At 45.2% G+C, this 19,086-nt stretch overlaps 1 protein-coding gene across 4 annotated transcripts in view; it reads right to left on the reverse strand.

The window, feature by feature from the left end:
- UTRN (utrophin) overlaps positions 1-19,086 on the reverse strand; it is a 609,179-nt gene that overhangs the window by 468,310 nt on the left and 121,783 nt on the right. The window lies entirely within an intron of this gene.

Here is a 19,086-nt window from a genome sequence, read left to right on the forward strand (position 1 = left end):
CAACGAATAAAGGAGTGGGAAAAGAGAAAATAAGGGCTTAGTTGGGGAAGGCCTCTGGAGGAGATATGCTTTAATAAGATTTTGAAAATGGGGAGAGGGTGAGTGCTTAATTAATTAGACTGAATGAATGAAAGAGGGAGGGCGCTCCAGGCCAGAAGCAGGACATGGGTGAGAGGTTCAAGGCAAGGTAAACGAGATCAAGGTACAGTGCGTATGTTGGCATTAGAGAGGTGAAGTGAGTGTGGGGGCTGGGTAGTTGTAGTAGTAAAGCAGTGAGGTAAGTTAGGAGGGGGCAAAGTGAGTGAGTGCTTTAAAGCCAATGGTAAGGCATTTCTGTTTGATGCAGAAGTGGATGGGCAACCATGGTGACGCTCCGCAAGGAGAGTAGGCAACCACTGGAGGTTCTTGAAAAGTGGGGAAACATGGACTGAACAGTTTTGTAGAAAAATGATCCGGGCAACAAAGTGAGGTCTGGACTTGAATGGAGAGAGGCAGGGAAGCGAATGCAGTTGTCAAGGTGGGATAGGATAAGTACTTGAATTAATATTATAGCAGTTTGGATGGAGAGAAAAAGATGGATTTTAGCGGTTATGAAAGGATTTGGTGGCAGACTGAATAAGTGAGGTGAACGAGAAGGAGAGATGAGTTGAGGATAATGCCAAGCCTCCACTTAAGACGGAAGCAAACGTGGCCTAATGTAAAGAGGCCAGACCTAGGAGTCAGAAGAGCTGGTTTCTAATCCTGAGTCACACATATGCTGTGTGACCTTGGGCAAGGGACAACTTCTCTTTGCCTCAGCTCCTTCATCTATATAATGAGGATTCAATATTTCTCTCTCCTATTTAGACTGAAAGCCCAACTTGGGCCAGTGACTGTCTGACGTGATTATCTCAAATCTAACCGAGAGCTTAGCACAGTGCTTAGCACACAGCACATAACAAATTTATAATTATTATTACTGAAAATGAACAAATGCAGCCCCAATACACCTCTCCTTTAGGCTAAGCAACCCTCCCAGCCCCCCAGACCGGATTCCGGCTACCCCTTCTGGCGACAGTATCGGGCACAGGCTGTTGCCACCAAACCGTTCTCACAACTAGAATGGAGGTTCTGGTCCTTTCCCTTATAGCAGAGGAGACTTCCAGCCTGAACCACCTTACCTCTCAGCATGGTACTGACCTCCTCCCCAGCCCACCCAATCCAACACCACCGTATCCACTCACACAAAGATCTTGCTTCTTGTTGCACTCCCAGCGGAGTCAAGAACTCTGGAAGTGTCTGGCAGCAGTAGCGCACAGGGCAACAATGGCAGGTTCTCACCTCAACTGCTTCATTTCCAGAGTTCCTGCCTCTGCCAGAAGCCCAGGATCAAGCAGCTGCCACCTTTATGGCCTCTGCCATGATAGCCTTACCCTCTCTGGCTCTTTGAAAACTTTATGTTAAGTGCCTGGCACATAAAGTTCAGGTATGTAAAATTACAAGGCAAAAGTGGCATGAGACTGAACATAAATTGCTATCTTCTAGCCTACACAATGTCAAAAGTAAAAGAATCAACATAATTGGAATGCCAGATAACCTTGCTTCCTCTCTGCCCAGAGATCTCTGGCAAGGTGAGGGAATTGCTGGGGTCCTGGAGGGGATGGAGAGGGGGCAACCGCTGAAGATGATGCCAATCTCAGAGGGCAGGCCTTTGGGTGAAATAAAACAGAAGTGGAACTTCAGGGGCTGGCAACCACAGAGTCAATCACTCTGTCAATTATTATTATTACAATATAACAGACACATTCCCTGTTCACAGTCTAGAGGGTATGGGCTAGGGGCAGGGACATGTGTCTCAGCATACCCTGTTTCAAGCCCTCATACCTTCTCCCCCATAGTCTCCCCACAACCCAGAAAGGCCAGTCCAGGACACTTTCTTCTGCCAAAACCAAATTTAGGCTGGTTCCAGTTTGCATCCAGAACTGCCTGTACATCTTTATATTCCATCCACTCTTACCTGCCTTTCACTCAAAGGAAGATTGTATCTGGGTGCAAGATTCAACAGTAAAGAAATGCAGCATCCATTTGAAAATTTGAAATAATGACAGTTCAAAACAATGTGCTTCATTGCAGTGATATTTAAAAACAAAAGAAATCTGATTTGTAAGAAAATAAGATATCTTCATTATGGATGAAGTACAGCTTTTAGAACCCTGGAAAGGAACATTACTGGAAGACATCTCCCTAGAGTATCGTATAGCTCTTCTGGCTCATTTTATTAATTCAGTGAATTACAATTTGAAATAATTCAAATAATGACAAAAGAACAACATCAAGAGAGGCAGTGTTGGCTAGTGTAAAGAGCAAAGGCCTGAGGGTCAGAGAACTTGGGTTCTAATCCCTGCTACAACACATATTAGCTGTGTGACCTTGGGTAAGTCACTTCACTTCTCTGTGCCTCAGCTATCTCCTCTGTAAAATGAAGAATAAGACTGTGAGCTCCATGGGGGACATGGACTGTGTCTAATAGTAGTTTGTATTACTATTTGTAATACAAATAGTATTTGTTAGTAGTTTGTATATACCACAGTGCATAATATAGTGTGTAACACATTGTAAGTGCTTAATAAATACTATTAAAAAAAACACGTTTCCAGTCTTGCATATGTACTCTAGGTTCCACTAACACCCGGGAGAAAGGTGTGGCAATATCCCTCTTCAGGGCTTCTCTTGGTTCTAGTGCTCAGGAAATCAAAAAAACAGGTTCACCACCCTCTCAAAAAAGTCCTTCCCATGCCCTTTTCTCTTCCTCTGGTCAAGCAGTATGGTCTAGCAGAAAGACCACGGGCCTGACACCTGGATGCTAATGCAGGCTCCACTACTTGCCCACTTCCAAAAATGGGAATTCATTATCTCTCCCTGAGATTGAACCTCTGTGGGACAGGGAGTGTATCTGATAATAATAATAACGGTATTTGTAAAGCACTTATTATGTGCCAAGCACTGTTCTGATTGTATCTACCGCAAGACTTGGAGTTTTCACATGATAAACATAACAAATTACTATGATTATTATCATTCATGATGAATAAGTCCCTTTTTTTAGCCTTTTCTCATAGGGACTAATTCTCTGTTGTTTATAATGCACAAACGTCGTGTGTGTGTGTGTGTGTGTGTGTGTGTCCAATTTAGTTATATTTGATTCTCTACTTGGAAATATGGCCGTTTCTGCCAAGATGTAAATTTTCTCTAAAACAATGTTTTTCCCCCGAGGTTGATTTTTACATTTTCAGTTTTGTGTTTCCCTTGATTAATTTTTCTGTTTGCTTGCATATTTGCTCATCTTTTGCCATATTCAGGCATTCGTTCTTCAGAATGAAAGCACAAATTGAACTGCGCTATAACTAGGTTGACTTCATCTGCAAACTAAAATCTGATCAAGTGGAAGTTTGACTGCAACCCTGGCCAAACAGTGCAGAATGTGACCAGGATGGAACTTTCCCAGTCACCCCCAGGCATATAAGCAGCTTCCACATCAAGTTCCAGAACAAAGTGAGCTCTCAGGAGGGATGGGAAGTGATCTCTGGACAGACTCGGTAGGTTGGTCCCGGCAAATGGAGCGGAATGAAAGAATGAAGACGAGAAGAAGAAAACATAAATGATGTTGCATAAAATTAAATTCTGCTAGCAGAAGAGGACTAAACTGAAAGATGTTGCATAAAATTATATTCTGCTAGCATAAGCGGAATATGCTGAAAGGAGGAATGAGCCAAGAGTCCAACCAATTTAGAAGTAAAAGGTGTGGATCACCAAAGGTGAAGACATTCATTTCTGCCCACCATGGCTCCATCCTTCACAAATATTCATAATAACTATGGTATTTATTTGTTAAGCACTTACTATATACCAGGTTCCATGCTAAGTACCAGGTGGATACAAGCAAATCAGGTTGGACACTCTCACTCTCAATCTCCATTTTCCAGATGTGGTAACTGAGGCCCAGAGAAGTTAACTGACTTGTCCAAGGCCACACAGCAGGCACATGGTGGGGCCGGGATTAGAACCCATGCCCTCCTGACTCCCAGGTCCATGCTTTATTGACTACACCATGCTGCTTCTCATATGCTGCTGCTGATTGATCAGCAAGGTACCAGTTAGACTTTTCAATCACAGGAGATAAGAGCCCAGATGACCAAAACCTCACCCAGGCTCAGGCCAGATTTGGAAGAGGGCTCCCTATTGTCCCCTGCTTTCTCTTCCCCATTCGAAGCTGGACTGGGAAGCTGTGGAATAGTAATTTCAGAGCTGCTGAAAGGGAGTGATGGAGAGGCCTTGTGGGCTATTGGACCAAAGATTGCTTGGCCCTATACGGGAATCATTGCACAGGCCAGGACCCATCACACAAGCACAGCAGTGCTTCCTTCACGGGCTCCTCCTCTGCCTCCCACCCTCTAACTATGGGAGTCCCTCAAGGTTGAGTTTTGGGTCCCCTTCTATTCTCCATCTTCACCCACTCCCTTGCAAAACTCATCCATTCCTCAACTTCAACTATCATCTCTAGGTGAAGGATTCTCAAATCTACTTCTCCAGCCCTTATCTCTCTCCCTCTCTCCAGTCTTGCATCTCCTCTTGTCTTCAAGACATTTCTACTTGGATGTCCACGCATCACCTCAAACTTACCATGTCCAAAACAGAGCTGCTTATCTTCCCACCCAAACGCTGTCCTCCCTAAGACTTTCCCATCACAATAGAGGGTACCACCATACTTCCTGTCTCACATGCCCGTAAACTTGGTGTTATCCTTGACTCCTCTCTCTCATTCAAACCACATGTTCTCTCTCTAAATCCTGTCGGTCCCACCTTCACAACATCGTTAAAATTCACCCTTTCCTCCCTATTCAATAGTATTTATTGAGCGCTTACTATGTGCAGAGCACTGTACTAAGCGCTTGGGATGAACAAGTTGGCAACAGATAGAGACAGTCCCTGCCGTTTGACGGGCTTACAGTCTAATCGGGGAGACGGACAGACAAGAACAATGGCACTAAACAGCGTCAAGGGGAAGAACATCTCGTAAAAACAATGGCAAACTAAATAGAATCAAGGCGATGTACAATGCATTAACAAAATAAATAGGGGTAACGAAAATATATACAGTTGAGCGGACGGGTACAGTGCTGTGGGGATGGGAAGGGAGAGGTGGAGGAGCAGAGGGAAAAGGGGAAAATGAGGCTTTAGCTGCGGAGAGGTAAAGGGGGATGGCAGAGGGAGTAGAGGGGGAAGAGGAGCTCAGTCTGGGAAGGCCTCTTGGAGGAGGTGATTTTTAAGTAAGGTTTTGAAGAGGGAAAGAGAATCAGTTTGGCGGAGGTGAGGAGGGAGGGCGTTCCAGGACCGCGCGGGAGGACGTGACCCAGGGGTCGACGGCGGGATAGGCGAGACCGAGGGACGGCGAGGAGGTGGGCGGCAGAGGAGCGAGAGCGTGCGGGGTGGGCGGTAGAAAGAGAGAAGGGAGGAGAGGTAGGAAGGGGCAAGGTGATGGAGAGCCTTGAAGCTAGAGTGAGGAGTTTTTGTTTGGAGCGGAGGTCGATAGGCAACCACTGGAGTTGTTTTAAGAAGGGGAGTGACATGCCCAGATCGTTTCTGCAGGAAGATGAGCCGGCAGCGGAGTGAAGAATAGACCGGAGCGGGGCGAGAGAGGAGGAAGGAGGTCAGAGAGAAGGCTGACACAGTAGTCTAGCCGGGATATAACGAGAGCCCGTAATAGTAAGGTAGCCGTTTGGGTGGAGAGGAAAGGGCGGATCTTGGCGATATTGTAGAGGTGAAACCGGCAGGTCTTGGTAACGGATAGGATGTGTGGGGTGAACGAGAGGGACGAGTCAAGGATGACACCGAGATTGCGGGCCTGCGGGACGGGAAGGATGGTCGTGCCATCCACGGTGATGGAGAAGTCTGGGAGCAGACCGGGCTTGGGAGGGAAGATGAGGAGCTCAGTCTTGCTCATGTTGAGTTTTAGGTGGCGGGCCGACATCCAGGTGGAGACGTCCCGGAGGCAGGAGGAGATGCGAGCCTGAAGGGAGGGGGAGAGGACAGGGGCGGAGATGTAGATCTGCGTGTCATCTGCGTAGAGATGGTAGTCAAAGCCGTGAGAGCGAATGAGTTCACCGAGGGAGTGAGTGTAAATGGAGAACAGAAGAGGGCCAAGAACTGACCCTTGAGGAACTCCAACAGTTAAAGGATGGGAGGGGGAGGAGGCTCCAGCGTAGGAGACCGAGAATGATCGGCCAGAGAGGTAAGAGGAGAACCAGGAGAGGACAGAGTCCGTGAAGCCAAGGTGAGATAAGGTACGGAGGAGGAGGGATGGTCGACAGTGTCAAAGGCAGCAGAGAGGTCAAGGAGGATCAGAATGGAGTAGGAGCCATTGGATTTGGCAAGAAGGAGGTCATGGGTGACCTTAGAGAGAGCAGTCTCGGTAGAGTGGAGGGGACGGAAGCCAGATTGGAGGGGTCTAGGAGAGAATGGGAGTTAAGGGAATTCTAGGCATCGATTGTAGACGACTCGTTCTAAGCTTTTGGAAAGGAAGGGTAGTAGTGAGATAGGACGATAACTGGAGGGGGAAGTGGGGTCAAGAGCGGGGTTTTTTTAGGATGGGGGAGACGTGGGCGTGTTTGAAGGCAGAGGGGAAGGAGCCCTTGGAGATTGAGTGGTTAAAAATAGAAGTTAAGGAAGGGAGGAGGGCAGGGGCGATGGTTTTAAGAAGGTGAGAGGGAATGGGGTCCGAGGCGCAGGTGGAGGGGGTGGCACTTGCGAGGAGGGAGGAGATCTCCTCTGAGGATACTGCAGGGAAGGATGGGAAAGTAGGGGAGGGGTTGTTGGGGGGGAGGGGAGAGGCGGAGGGGTGACTTTGGGGAGCTCAGACCTGATCGTGTTGATTTTCGTGAGGAAATAGGTGGCCAGATCATTAGGGGTGAGAGATGGGGGAGGGGGAGGAACAGGGGGCCTAAGGAGAGAGTTAAAGGTCCGGAACAATCGGCGGGGGTGACGGGCATGGGTGTCGATGAGGGGGAGAAGAAGCTTTGCCTGGCGGAGGAGAGGCAGAGTTAAGGCAGGAAAGGATAAATTTGAAGTGTGTGAGGTCGGCTTGGTGCTTGGACTTTCGCCAGCGGCGCTCAGCAGCTCGAGCATAGGAGCGTAGGAGGCGGACGGAGGAGGTGATCCAGGGCTGTGGGTTAGTGGCGCGAGAGCGGCGGAGGGAAAGGGGGGCGAGAGAGTCGAGATGAGTAGTGAGGGTGGAGTTGAGAGCGGAGACCTGATCGTCGAGAGTGGGAAGAGAGGACAGGGCGGCAAGGTGAGGCGAGATGCTATTGGAAAGACGGATGGGATCGAGAGAGCGGAGGTCTCTGTGGGGCAGTAGCGAAGATTTGCAGGGGGAGGGAGTGTGAGAGATGAGGCAGGTGAGAAGGTTATGGTCCGAGAGAGGGATTTCAGAGTTGGTGAGTGAGGAGATAGTGCAGCGGTAGGAGATGACAAGATCGAGGGTGTGACCGAGTCGGTGAGTGGGCGCGGTATGGTGGAGGAGGAGGTCGGCAGAGTCGAGGAGGGATAGCAGGCGGGCGGCAGAGGAGTCGTTGGGTACATCCGTATGGATGTTGAAGTCTCCAAGGATCAGAGTGGGCAGAGAGAAGGAGAGAAGGAAGGTGAGAAAGGGGTCAAGGTGGTTGAAGAAGTCGGAGGTGGGACCGGGAGGGCGGTAGATGACGGCGACAAGTAACTGGAGTGGGTGGTAGGAGGCGAATGATATGGGCTTCGAAGGAGGGGAAGGAGAGGGAGGGGGGAGGAGGATAGTGCGGAAGCGGCATCGGGGCGAGAGGAGGAAGCCGACGCCTCCTCCCTTACCGGTGAGTCTGGGGGAGTGGGAGAAGGAGAGGCCTCCGCTGGAGAGAGCGGCGGCGGAGACCGTGTCTTCGGGAGAGAGCCACGTTTCCGAAAGGGCGAGGAGGAGGAGAGAGCGGGAGAGGAAAAGGTCATGGATGAAAGGTAGCTTGCCTGTAACAGAGCGGGGGTTCCAGAGGCCACACTTGAAAGTAGCTGTGGGTGCAAGGGGAGGAGGGGGGGAGGGGCGGGGGGAGGGGAGGGATTGGATGGGAAGGAGGTGGCGGGGCCCTGGACGAGGAGAGGGGGATGAGGGGTGGCGTGGGACAAGAGGACTGGGATGGGGCGTGGGGTGGGGAAGAGAGAAGGGGGAGGGGTGAAGAGGGGGTTAGGTGGGGGGAAGAGTAGGGGGAGGGGAAGAGGGGTAGCGCTGGTAAAGTGGGGTTCTAGGGCGGGAGAGAGGAGGGGGGGAGGAGACAGAGGAGAGAGCGGGAAAGAGCTGAGCGAGAGAGGGGAAGGGGAAGGGGAAGGGGAGGATAGGAAGGGGCGGGAGGGGGGAGGGGGGGAGGAGGGACATGGTGAGGCCAGAGAGGTGGGTGGCAGCACTGACAATAAACAGTAATAAACGAAATCGGTAATATAGCAACATGATACAATATGATACAGTACAGTGGTGCTAATATAGCAACATGATACAGTATGATACAATATCGTCGTGTTAATAAAAGGGGTGATGACCAGGGTCGGGGGTAGACTCGATTAAGGGGCGACCTGATCAAATTCAAAATCTGACGACAATAAACAATAAAAAGCGAGATCGCAAATATAGCAACATGCTACAGTAAGGCACACTACAATAGTGTTAATAAAATTGCTACCACGTTAATACAATCACTTATCCACTCCCACCTGGATTACTGCATCAGCCTCTTTGCTGACTTTCACCCTCCTGTCTCACCCCACTCCAGTCCATAGTTCACTTTGCTGCCTGGATCATTTTTCTACAAATACATTCAGGACATGTCACCCCGCTCCTCAAAATACTCCAGTCGTTGCCCAAGCACCTCCACATGAAACCAAAACTCCTCACCATTGGCTTTAAAGCACTCACCACCTTGCCCCTCCTAACTCACCTCACTTCTCTCCTTCTATACCCCATTCTGCACATTTTGCTCCTCTAGTGTTAACCTTCACACGGTGCCTCACTCTCACCTGTCGCCACTGACCCCTAGCCCATGTCCCGCCTCTGGCCTGGAATGCCCTCCTTTCTCAAATCCGATAGACAATTACTCTACCCCTCTTCAATGACTTAATGAAAGCACATCTCCAAGTGGCCTTCCTGAACTAAGCCCCACTTTTCCTCATCTCCCATGCCCTTCTACATCACCCTGACTTGCTCCCTTTGCTCTTCCCCCATCCCAGCCCCACAGCACTTATGAACATATCTGTAATTTTATTTATTTTATTTTGATATTGTCTCCTCCTCCTCTAGACTGTGGGCTTGTTGTGGGAAAGGAATGTGACTATTGTTGTATTGTACTTTCCCAAGTGCTTAGTACAGTGTTTTACTAACAGTAAGCGCTCAATAAATATGAATGAATGAAAGAATGTAGCCTGGACACTCTTCTACCTCTAACCAGGTGGACGTAGAAGACAACCTTCAATGCCCTGGGTCCTGGGGCTTAGTTCAGATTACGTGAACCAAGATCAGGACCAGGACCAGAACCAGGACCAGTCAAACTGGCAGAATTCAACTGCACAGGCTTCTGACATTGAATGTCTTCTGATCAACTCTGATTACTGCAGGAGAGATGTGTCCATACAGAAGTGTACAGTTGTTAAAGAAAAACAAAAGCTTCCTAAATAAAAAGTACCAGTATGCAATCCCCACAAAAGTGTAAATGTAGACTGTAAAACAAATAAAATGAATGTACTTCATTACATTTCAACACAAATGAAGGTGTTAGAATTGAAAAATACGAACTGAAAACTCGAAAGTTCACTGGCCGAAGCATTTTTAAGAGGGGCTACCTCAAAGTTTTCCTCATGATAAATGTCACTTACAAATCTTGAATTTTGTGGTTCTATTGTAATAAAAATTGGTATATCTTTGGATATTTCAAAATTAAAGCATTCAAAATGTGTCAGCATGAACTCCTGTCTTGTCTCTGATCTCATTCAATTCATTCATTCATTCAATAGTATTTATTGAGTGCTTACTATGTGCAGAGCACTGTACTAAGCGCTTGGGATGTTCAATCATTCAATCATATTTATTGAGTGTTTCCTATGCACAGAGAATTGGATTTAGCACTTGGAAAAGTGCAGATTGGCTCAGTGGAAAGAGCATGGGCTTTGGAGTCAGGACTCATGAGTTCGAATCCCAGCTCTGCCACTTGTTGGCTGTGTGACTGTGGGCAAGTTACTTAACTTCTCTGTGCCTCAGTTCCCTCATCTGTAAAATGGGGATTAAGACTGTGAGCCCCACGTGGGACAACCTGATTCCCCTATGTCTACCCCAGCACTTAGAACAGTGCTCGGCACATAGTAAGCGCTTAACAAATACCAACATTATTATTATTATTATTACAATGCCCACATGACCACTCCAGTTTCAATCGATCATGTTTTATTGAATGCACAGCACTGTACTAAAGGCATGGAGAATGCAATTGAATCAGTAGGCATAATCCTTTCTCAAGGAATTTACAATCTAGTAGTGGGGAGACAGGCACTAAAAGAAAGTAATAGAATATAAAAATAAGTAAATATGTGCTAAAGGGGTGAGGGGAGGGATACCCAAATGCTTAGGTGCTGTGAAAGTACTCAATTGGCAGATGTGAGAGGAAAGTCCCCCATCTTTTTCCTCATCCTCCTTTTTCCTCCCCTGTCACTGTCCACTGACCCTCTCTATCCTCCATCCCTAGTCCTTCTCCAGCTGTCTTTCTCCTTTCCACATTCATTTCCTCCATCTTGGCTTCCCTGCTGCCAAGCCAAAGCTGCTTTAGCTGCAGGACAAGATGAAAAATTGTCAGATCTGAGGGTGGCAGAAACTTCTCCCCTTCTGCTGCCAGGAGCCTAGAGGATTAATCAGGAAAGAGCAGGGAGCTGGCAGCAGGCATTAACCAGGAAGAGCCAGGCTGGCAGCACCTGGTAAGAATCAATCAATAGTATTTATTGAGCACTTTCTATGTGCAGAGCACTGTACTAAGTGCTTGGGAGAGCACAATACAACAGAATTAGTGAACACATTCCCTCCCATAATGACCTTTACAGTCTAGAAGGGGAGACAGACAATACCTCCTCCTCCTAGGCCTTTTCATCTTCTCCTTGATCCTCTTTGCCCTTTCCCTCTTCCTCTTTATCCCAAGTCACTTTCTCCCTCCTCCCCCTCTGAGTCCCCAGTACACTCTTTGGGCCACTTACCACTGACTCGCTCTTAGCTGGGTCTCTCCCACTTCTTCACACTTCAGTTCTGCTAGGTCTGGCTCCCATAGTCTCTGCTAGGTCCTGAAAGCCACATCTAAGTCTTTCTCCTTGTTTAGGGTGCCTCCTGTGTGCAAGGCTGTCTCCTATCTGCCTCTAGTAAGCCAGTCAGCTTTACAGACAGCAACCGACTGGCTTTCATAGCTACCATAGCTTCCACACTCTACTATAGGCTCCATGTTCTACAATGCCCAGCCTGCTTCCCTGCTCCCTCTGTTATTCTGCACTGGTTCAAATCACCTCAGCTTCTCACCCGGTTATTGCTGGTCTTTCCAACATACTGACTGAACCCCCCCCCCCCAAAGACTGAGCTTCCCCTTTTCCCTCTGCTCCCTCTCTGTTCCCCCTGCTCCTCCTTCACCTCCCCTCACCTAAGGCCCCTTCCCCCCTTTTCCCTCTGCTCCTCCCCCTCTCCCTTCCCCTCTCCTCAGCACTGTGCTCATTTGTATATATTTTTATTACCCTATTTATTTTGTTAATGAGGTGTACATCCCCTTGATTCTATTTATCGTGATTAAGTTGTCTTGTTCTTTGTCCGTCTGTCTCCCCCGATTAGACTGTAAGGCCGTCATTGGGCAGGGATTGTCTATAGCTCTTGCCAAATTGTACATTCCAAGTGCTTAGTACAGTGCTCTGCACATAGTAAGCACTCAATAAATACTATTGACTGAATGAATGAACTAAACCAGTCTATTTGGTGCCAGCTTTATGTGCTCTGTCCCCCACCGCCCCTGTGTCCCTCAGGCCTCTCAATGTCAACTTTTCCCAACTAGACCTGTCCTCCCCACTACTTCTGCTGTTTCTGTACCTCCAGGTGGCTCCACATTTCCTACCTTTTAAAGCAGTATTAACATTTTACCAGCACTAGACTTTATTATGAAACTTAGTACCATAGTAGTACTCATTATCATAGTACCTTCCTGCAACTTTCATGAAGCTCAAAAGAAAATGGAATTCAGGAACCCCTTCAATTTTTGCAGGTTTTTGGCTGAAAAATGTTATTCAAAAAGCATTGTTCTGCTGCTGCATTTATTGAGGTTAGTAGTTTCAAAAGAAAATTTTATGAGAAGTTCACTCTTAACTGTAAAAGTAGATATAATAGCATCTCAGCACTCTTTAAAATAAAAACTTTATTAATGGCAACCAATCTTCTTTCTCTCTATAATAGCCCCATTACCCAATTGAATCAAGAGTGGAATCATTTTAAAGGTTACATAAAAAAGCAATACACAGAACTGTTTAGAGTGATTTCATTTTTACGGTTGTGAGCAAATGCACATCAATCAATTTGAACCACATGAAGCGTGCTAATGACAGTTAATAGTGAGGAATTATAGCATATGCATAGGAGATTCTTGACAATTTTAAATGGCAATGTATATACTTCAAGCATCTAAACTAAGCAGGATGACTTGCTTTACCAATGTTATTTTACAAAGGTTTGAGAGCCTCAAGCAACATCGATCAATGACTAGCCCGAAGTTACAACAGGGGCGGAAAAGGAGGGTAACCATGTCAACCCACAAGTACTTAATACAGTACTCTGCATACAGTAAGTGCACTGAGAAAAAAAAGAACTGAAAGCGGAACCAGTAAGACTTCAGATGAAGACATAGCCAGGATGATAATGACAGCAACCTATGATGTACGTGAGTGAATGGTCTCAGGAGAAGAGGGGAGTTGTTAAGAAGCCAGTGGAGCTGCTTCTGACCAGATGGAAAAATAGATATGGGAAATGGGAGAGGAGAAGAGGAAATGTGTCGGTTGCAGCAATGCTATTCATCCCACTCTCTATTACAGAGATTACAAGTCATCCTTCAGGAGGGGCCATCCATTTTGGGGGTTCCCCTCCATCATCCAAAAAGTCATTACAGGTCCCATTCTAGGTTAGAAATCTCTTAACCACATCTGCTGCTGATAGATGAGATAATGAGGAGAGAAAATGGAAAGAGAAGGAAGAGGAGGGGCAGAAGAAATCAATCAGTTAATCAATCAATGGCATTTATTGAGCACTTATTGTGTGCAGAGCACTACACTAAGCACCTTGGAGCATAAAACAATTGATAGCCATGTTCCCTGCCCAAAACTAACTTACAGTCTAGAGGGGAGACAATGTAAATGAATTACAGAACAGTATATATGTGCTGAGGGGCTGAGAGTGGGGAGGATATCAAGTGCTCAAAGGATATAGATCTAAGTATATGGGCATCACAGAAGGGAGAGGGAGTAGGGGAAAAAAGGGCTAAATTGGGGAGGGCTTCTTGGAGGACATATGAGCTTAGGAATTTGAAGGTGAGGAGAGTGGGAAATTGGCATATATGGAGGAGGAGAGGTTCCAGAACAGAGGGAGGACATGGGAAAGGGGTTAACAGTAAGACAGACGAAACTGAGGCACAATGGGCAAGCTGGCTCTAGAGGAGTGGATTGTGCGGGCTGATCTGCAGTAGGAAATCAGTGAAGTAAGGAGGGTGGGGGGAGTTGATTGAGTGCTTTAAAGATCTGTGGTAAAGTGTTTCTGTTTGAGATATGGAGGTGGATAGGCAACCACTAGAGATTCTTGAAGCATGGGGAGACATGGACGCAACATTTCTTTAAAAAAGGGATCTGGGCAGCAGTATGAAATATGGACTGGAGTGGGGAAATGCAGGAGCCAGGGAGGAGGCTGAGGCAGTAATCAAGGAGACAAAGAAGAGGAGGAAGAGGTGAAGAAAGAAGAGGAGGAGGAAGAGGTTAAGGAAAAGGAGGAAGAGGCAAAGAAAGAAGAGACAGAAGAGGTGGAGAAAAGAGGAGGAGGAGGCAGAGAAAGAAGAAGAGGAAGAAGAGGAGGAGGAGATACTACTCCTGGAACAAAATTTCTGGTCATTTTCCTCTTTACCAAATGAGCTTTGATCCCAGTAGGATAGGCCTTAAAGGGGTCAGGAAAATGGGGAGGGGCAAGAACTGGGAAACAGAAGGCCTTTTTACCTCTGCTTTAGAGTAAACTTTCTCCATGGTCAGAGCAAACTCATGGTACGCTATTCAACTTGCCAAGTTACTTTTTGAAAATAATGTGCTCTTAAACCACATGGACATCTCAATGTCATTCATAAAAATCATGATACACAGACTTAATTCCTGAACTTGAAATTTCCAGGTTCAATCAATGGTGTTTATTGAGTGCTTGCCTTGTTCTGAAGGACATAAATGCATATAACTTACAAATTCAAGGTTCAGAATTTAAAACTGGATCATAGTTTTTATGGGCAAGATTGATATTTTCTCATTTTTATATCCCTTAGATAGGAGTCAGATAGAGCACATTCATCTTCCCTACCTAGATCTCCTTTTGGCTAGTCTTTTCCCTCTGCTAAACATACAAGCTGGTTTCTTGGTTACTACAACTCAGATGCCTTCAACTATGCCGAATAAACAGTTATGAAACCAAGCCAAACAAAATGCAGGCAGAACACATTACTTAACAGTGAAGTAATGGAGCCTTCACAGCCTCCCTTGGGAGTCTACTCTACTAATAAACCACACATATTTAAAATTAGACTAGACGAACATTCAGGAATTGAAGGTTCTGATTTGGAATATTGCGAGTCCAAATGAACCAAATATTTACCCATCTCCATTTTTAGAATTCACATTCATCACAAGCAAGTGTTGGCCTGATTCAGCTAAAGGGGCTCTTCAACATTTAGTGGTAATAACCTTTAGTTATTCCTTGCAAAAAAATAACTGTCGTCATTATCAAGTGTAGTTGTAGCTTGGGAGAGCGAGGTCAAGTAATTTGGAAAGGTTGGCTATTGATTCGTCCAGGGTCATAAGCCAATCAGCAGCACATCCAGAGCTCAAATTTGGTCTCCTGAAACCTAGTCCCTTGGGCAACCAACTGAATCATTCATTCTAAACCACTGACAATTCTGGGAAGTCCATAACCACAAGATAAGATTCACCACAAGCCTCCACAACTTGAAGATACCTAAGCTGCAAAACTCCACATTTTCAATAAGTTATAACAGCAATAAAAACTGTTTAAAGTTACTGTTTATCTGGAGGTACAGACAGCAAGGAAAATGGGAACAGAAAGATTATCCCTATACTTCAGAATAGCCAATGATTTCAACCTTCTTCCACCATTAAATTTTCACCATAACAACAACTCTAAAGCTCATTCCACTTGGTCCAGTGGATGGCTCTGGAAGTCAGAAGAACAGGGTTCTAGCCCCAGCTTTACTATTACTGGCTAATATTAAGATCAAACATGCACATTACAGTATGTCACACCACCTCCAGGAATATGACTGGCAGACATGGAGAATTAAGTGTGGTCCTGTGCCCCGATGTGCTATAATCAATTTATCTGAGCTGGTTATCAGTGCCAAAGTCTCATGACCGAGAGCACTCATTCCTGATGGTAGACTATCAAAGAAGAATGTCAAAATCAGCAGCTAAACAGACTAAGCAGAGAAGCACGGATAATTAACCAACTAAACAACTGACTTCTACCTCATTAGTTCAGTGCTCTACATATCTATCTTTGACGTTTTTCCTCCTGAAAATTCCTTAAGATATAAGTTCAGTGCTTTGCACTTGGTAGGCATTCAATATATTTGTTGAAAATGATGGCTGCTCATTAACTGGATAATAAGGACTCTATAAACAAAAGTAGAATTGCTTTTGTTTGCAGAATTTCTGTGAATGAGTAGCATGGAATTTTTTAAGTTAATGATGCATATGAACTTCTTATGCTTGCAATTATTTATTATCAATTGCCAGTTCCATGTCTTCCAATTTTTCACAATTCCTGAAGCACCCTCCCCCAACCGATTACCAAATGTCTTCCTTCCAAGACTCAAAATTCCCAACTTCTTCAAAAAGCTTTCCCTTACTGAATGGAAAGGGATCATTTTTTTCATCCAGTGATGGGAATCAAAGATAACTAAGTACTTTGTGCAGAGTGCTGTACTATTTGCTTGGGCAAGTACAACCGAGTTGGAAGATGTAATCTCTGCCCTCAAAAAGAGTACAGGGAAGACAGATATTAACATAAATTACAGGTAAGGGAAGCAACCAAGTAAAAGGCTAAGTACAAAAATGCTGGGGGATGAGAATGGGGGAACATATATTTCACTGCTTAGAGGGTGGGACTAAATGCATGAGAGAGGCAATAGGAAAGGAAAACAATCAGAGGTGGGAGGGTGGGAAGGGGGGAAGATAAGAGCTTAATCTGAGAAGGCTTCCTAGAGGAGATATGATTTCAGTAGAACTTTTAAGATGGGAAGTGCTAGTCTGTTGGGCATATAGAAGGAGTTCCATAAGGAGGGAGAGCATGAGCAAGGAGTACAGCAAGTACAACAGTACAACCCTAAAGCTTTTATACTGTGAAAGTTCTTATGAACTTGAGCTCTTACTACAACAAGTACAATCATATGTGTTAGCATAGTCATCTATATATATATATCCATTTCAATGACATCCTTGTTAGCACAAACTCCTAAAAATCACATTTGTTTATTTCACCTAAAACAGTGACTGGTAAGGCACTAGCAGCGTATGGGAACTAATACATTTTCATTGAGGTTGATGTTGCTTTTTCAACAGTTTGACACAAGGAAGAAATTATACTTCATGGGAATTACATAGGAATAAATCAACTTCTTCACAAAGTTGTCTCATTTCATAAAACCAAATTTAATGCTTTGCATGGAAAGCAAGAGCACAAAACCAGCTGAGTACGCTTTCTCGGAAATTGGCATACTTTTCCATGGTCTCTGTATCACCCAGAGGAACTGCACAAATAAACTAAGAAATGAAAGGTCTCCAAGCACATCAAAGTTTTAATAAAGCTTGTAAAACCTTCACCTGCCCGCTCACACTGAGGGGTGTCACCGCTCACACTGAGGGGTGTCACAGCGACGTGGATTCTAATGGCAGTAAGCAAATCGACAGCAGAAAAAGTACAGTACCAATTACCTGGGTGGGTTTTTTTTTTTCCATTTTACCTCATACTCTTATTGCCTGCATCTCATTTGTATTAGACAACCTCATTTACTTCAGACCCTGGGGGAGTCTGGGTCCAGGATAATTTAAATTACTGACATAGTCTACAGGGTGACATGGGATGGGAATTTCCTCTCCACTGCAATACCTGTTCAAGCTGCACCCTAAAGCAAGATAAAGACCTGGCCCTTATTTTTTAGTTTACATAATTACAAGTGCTACTCAAAGCCATAAAATTACTTGGTCCTTTCTAGAGTACTACTAAAAGTACTGGCCAAACTCCCAAGGCAGTGAATTCCATAGGTTGACTATGAAGCAGTCTTAGCTTTCATTTGACTTAAATCTATCAGCCACTCATTTCCATTACGTGACTCACTGTTCTTGAATGGTCGGACAGGAGTATTTTTATTTTCTTTCAAAAAGAAGAACCGACCAGCTGTGCCCTCAGGGAAAAGCCTGACGAAAATATATGGGCATCATGCCTTAGAAGTCAACAGACCTGTCAGTAGGAAAGGAATTGCAGAGTAGTATTTCAAGTCTCTCCTTTTCTCAAAACTACAATTTGAGTTCCAGTTCTGGGAGTGTATATAACCAGTAAATCACTCGATTGATGTTCACTGAGTGTTTACTGTGTGCAGAGCAGTGGGCTAAGCATAAAGATATGCAGAGAAAAGAATCCTAAAGTTACTATTTTTTCTTCCAGAGTCACAATATTGCACATATGAGATTGGAGTTTCTTCAAATTATTCTCATTTTGATCATCTCCCTTCACACTACTCTTTTCCTCTAGGCCCTCAACTCCTTCTCTAATTAGACCTTTCCTTATGCAGTGATTATCACAGCAAGTCCTTCAGAGAACCTGAAGCAGAATCTGTAGCAGTCAACTGGGGTGGCCTGTGACCAACTACAGAGATTCCTTCAAGTTAACTTTCACATCATCCTTCAGCAACTTGCCTGGGAAAGTCCTTCTTATGCAAGAAGATGGATATGACCGTTGGCATCAGATGCTAACATTAACAGCCAAACAATCGGAACTTGCTATGGCCTGGAAATCCTCTTATGCATTTTCTCCAACATCAAAGAAGCAAGAACCTTATATGTTCTTTTCGCTACTAAACTTTGTGCTTACGCGCCTTCCCATTCCATACCTAAAGTGCTTCAGGAGGCTCACTGTGGACACAGAACGTGTCTACCAACTCTGTTAGACTGTACTCTCCCAAACACTTAGTACTCTGCTATGCACACAATAAGTGCTCAATAAATACCAAAGACTGATTAAATTCCAAATCTTACTGAATTAAAATTAAGGCGAATCAGGAAAACACCTGGAAACCCATGCAATGGGGCACTGAACCTAGAATAGAGTTCAAGCTTTTTAAAATTACATTTTTTTCCAATTTATTACACATTCTGTTATTTCGTAGCCACAGAGAAAGCTAAAATAAAATAGAAAAGTGTCTGATTGGATGAGAGGTCAAAATTAGGCCTTGTAGAGGTCCCAAATGATTCTCTTTGGCAAGAATCCAAACAACTCTATTAATGCTATACTGTACTACCTCCTGCTTTCTGTAATTTATCTTAGTGTCCAACCCCAGAGCTAGACTGTACGCTCCTTTCAGTCAAGGACTATGTCTACTACTCCTACAGTACTCTTCTAACTGCTTAGTACAGTGTTCTGCACACAGTTAGATGCTCATTAAATACAACTGACTGACTGATTACTTTTGAGTCAGCACCAATGGGGGGGGGGGGATCTAAGAAAATAAT

This window comes from Ornithorhynchus anatinus, chromosome 2, assembly GCF_004115215.2.
Source record: "Ornithorhynchus anatinus isolate Pmale09 chromosome 2, mOrnAna1.pri.v4, whole genome shotgun sequence".
Taxonomy (NCBI): domain Eukaryota; kingdom Metazoa; phylum Chordata; class Mammalia; order Monotremata; family Ornithorhynchidae; genus Ornithorhynchus; species Ornithorhynchus anatinus.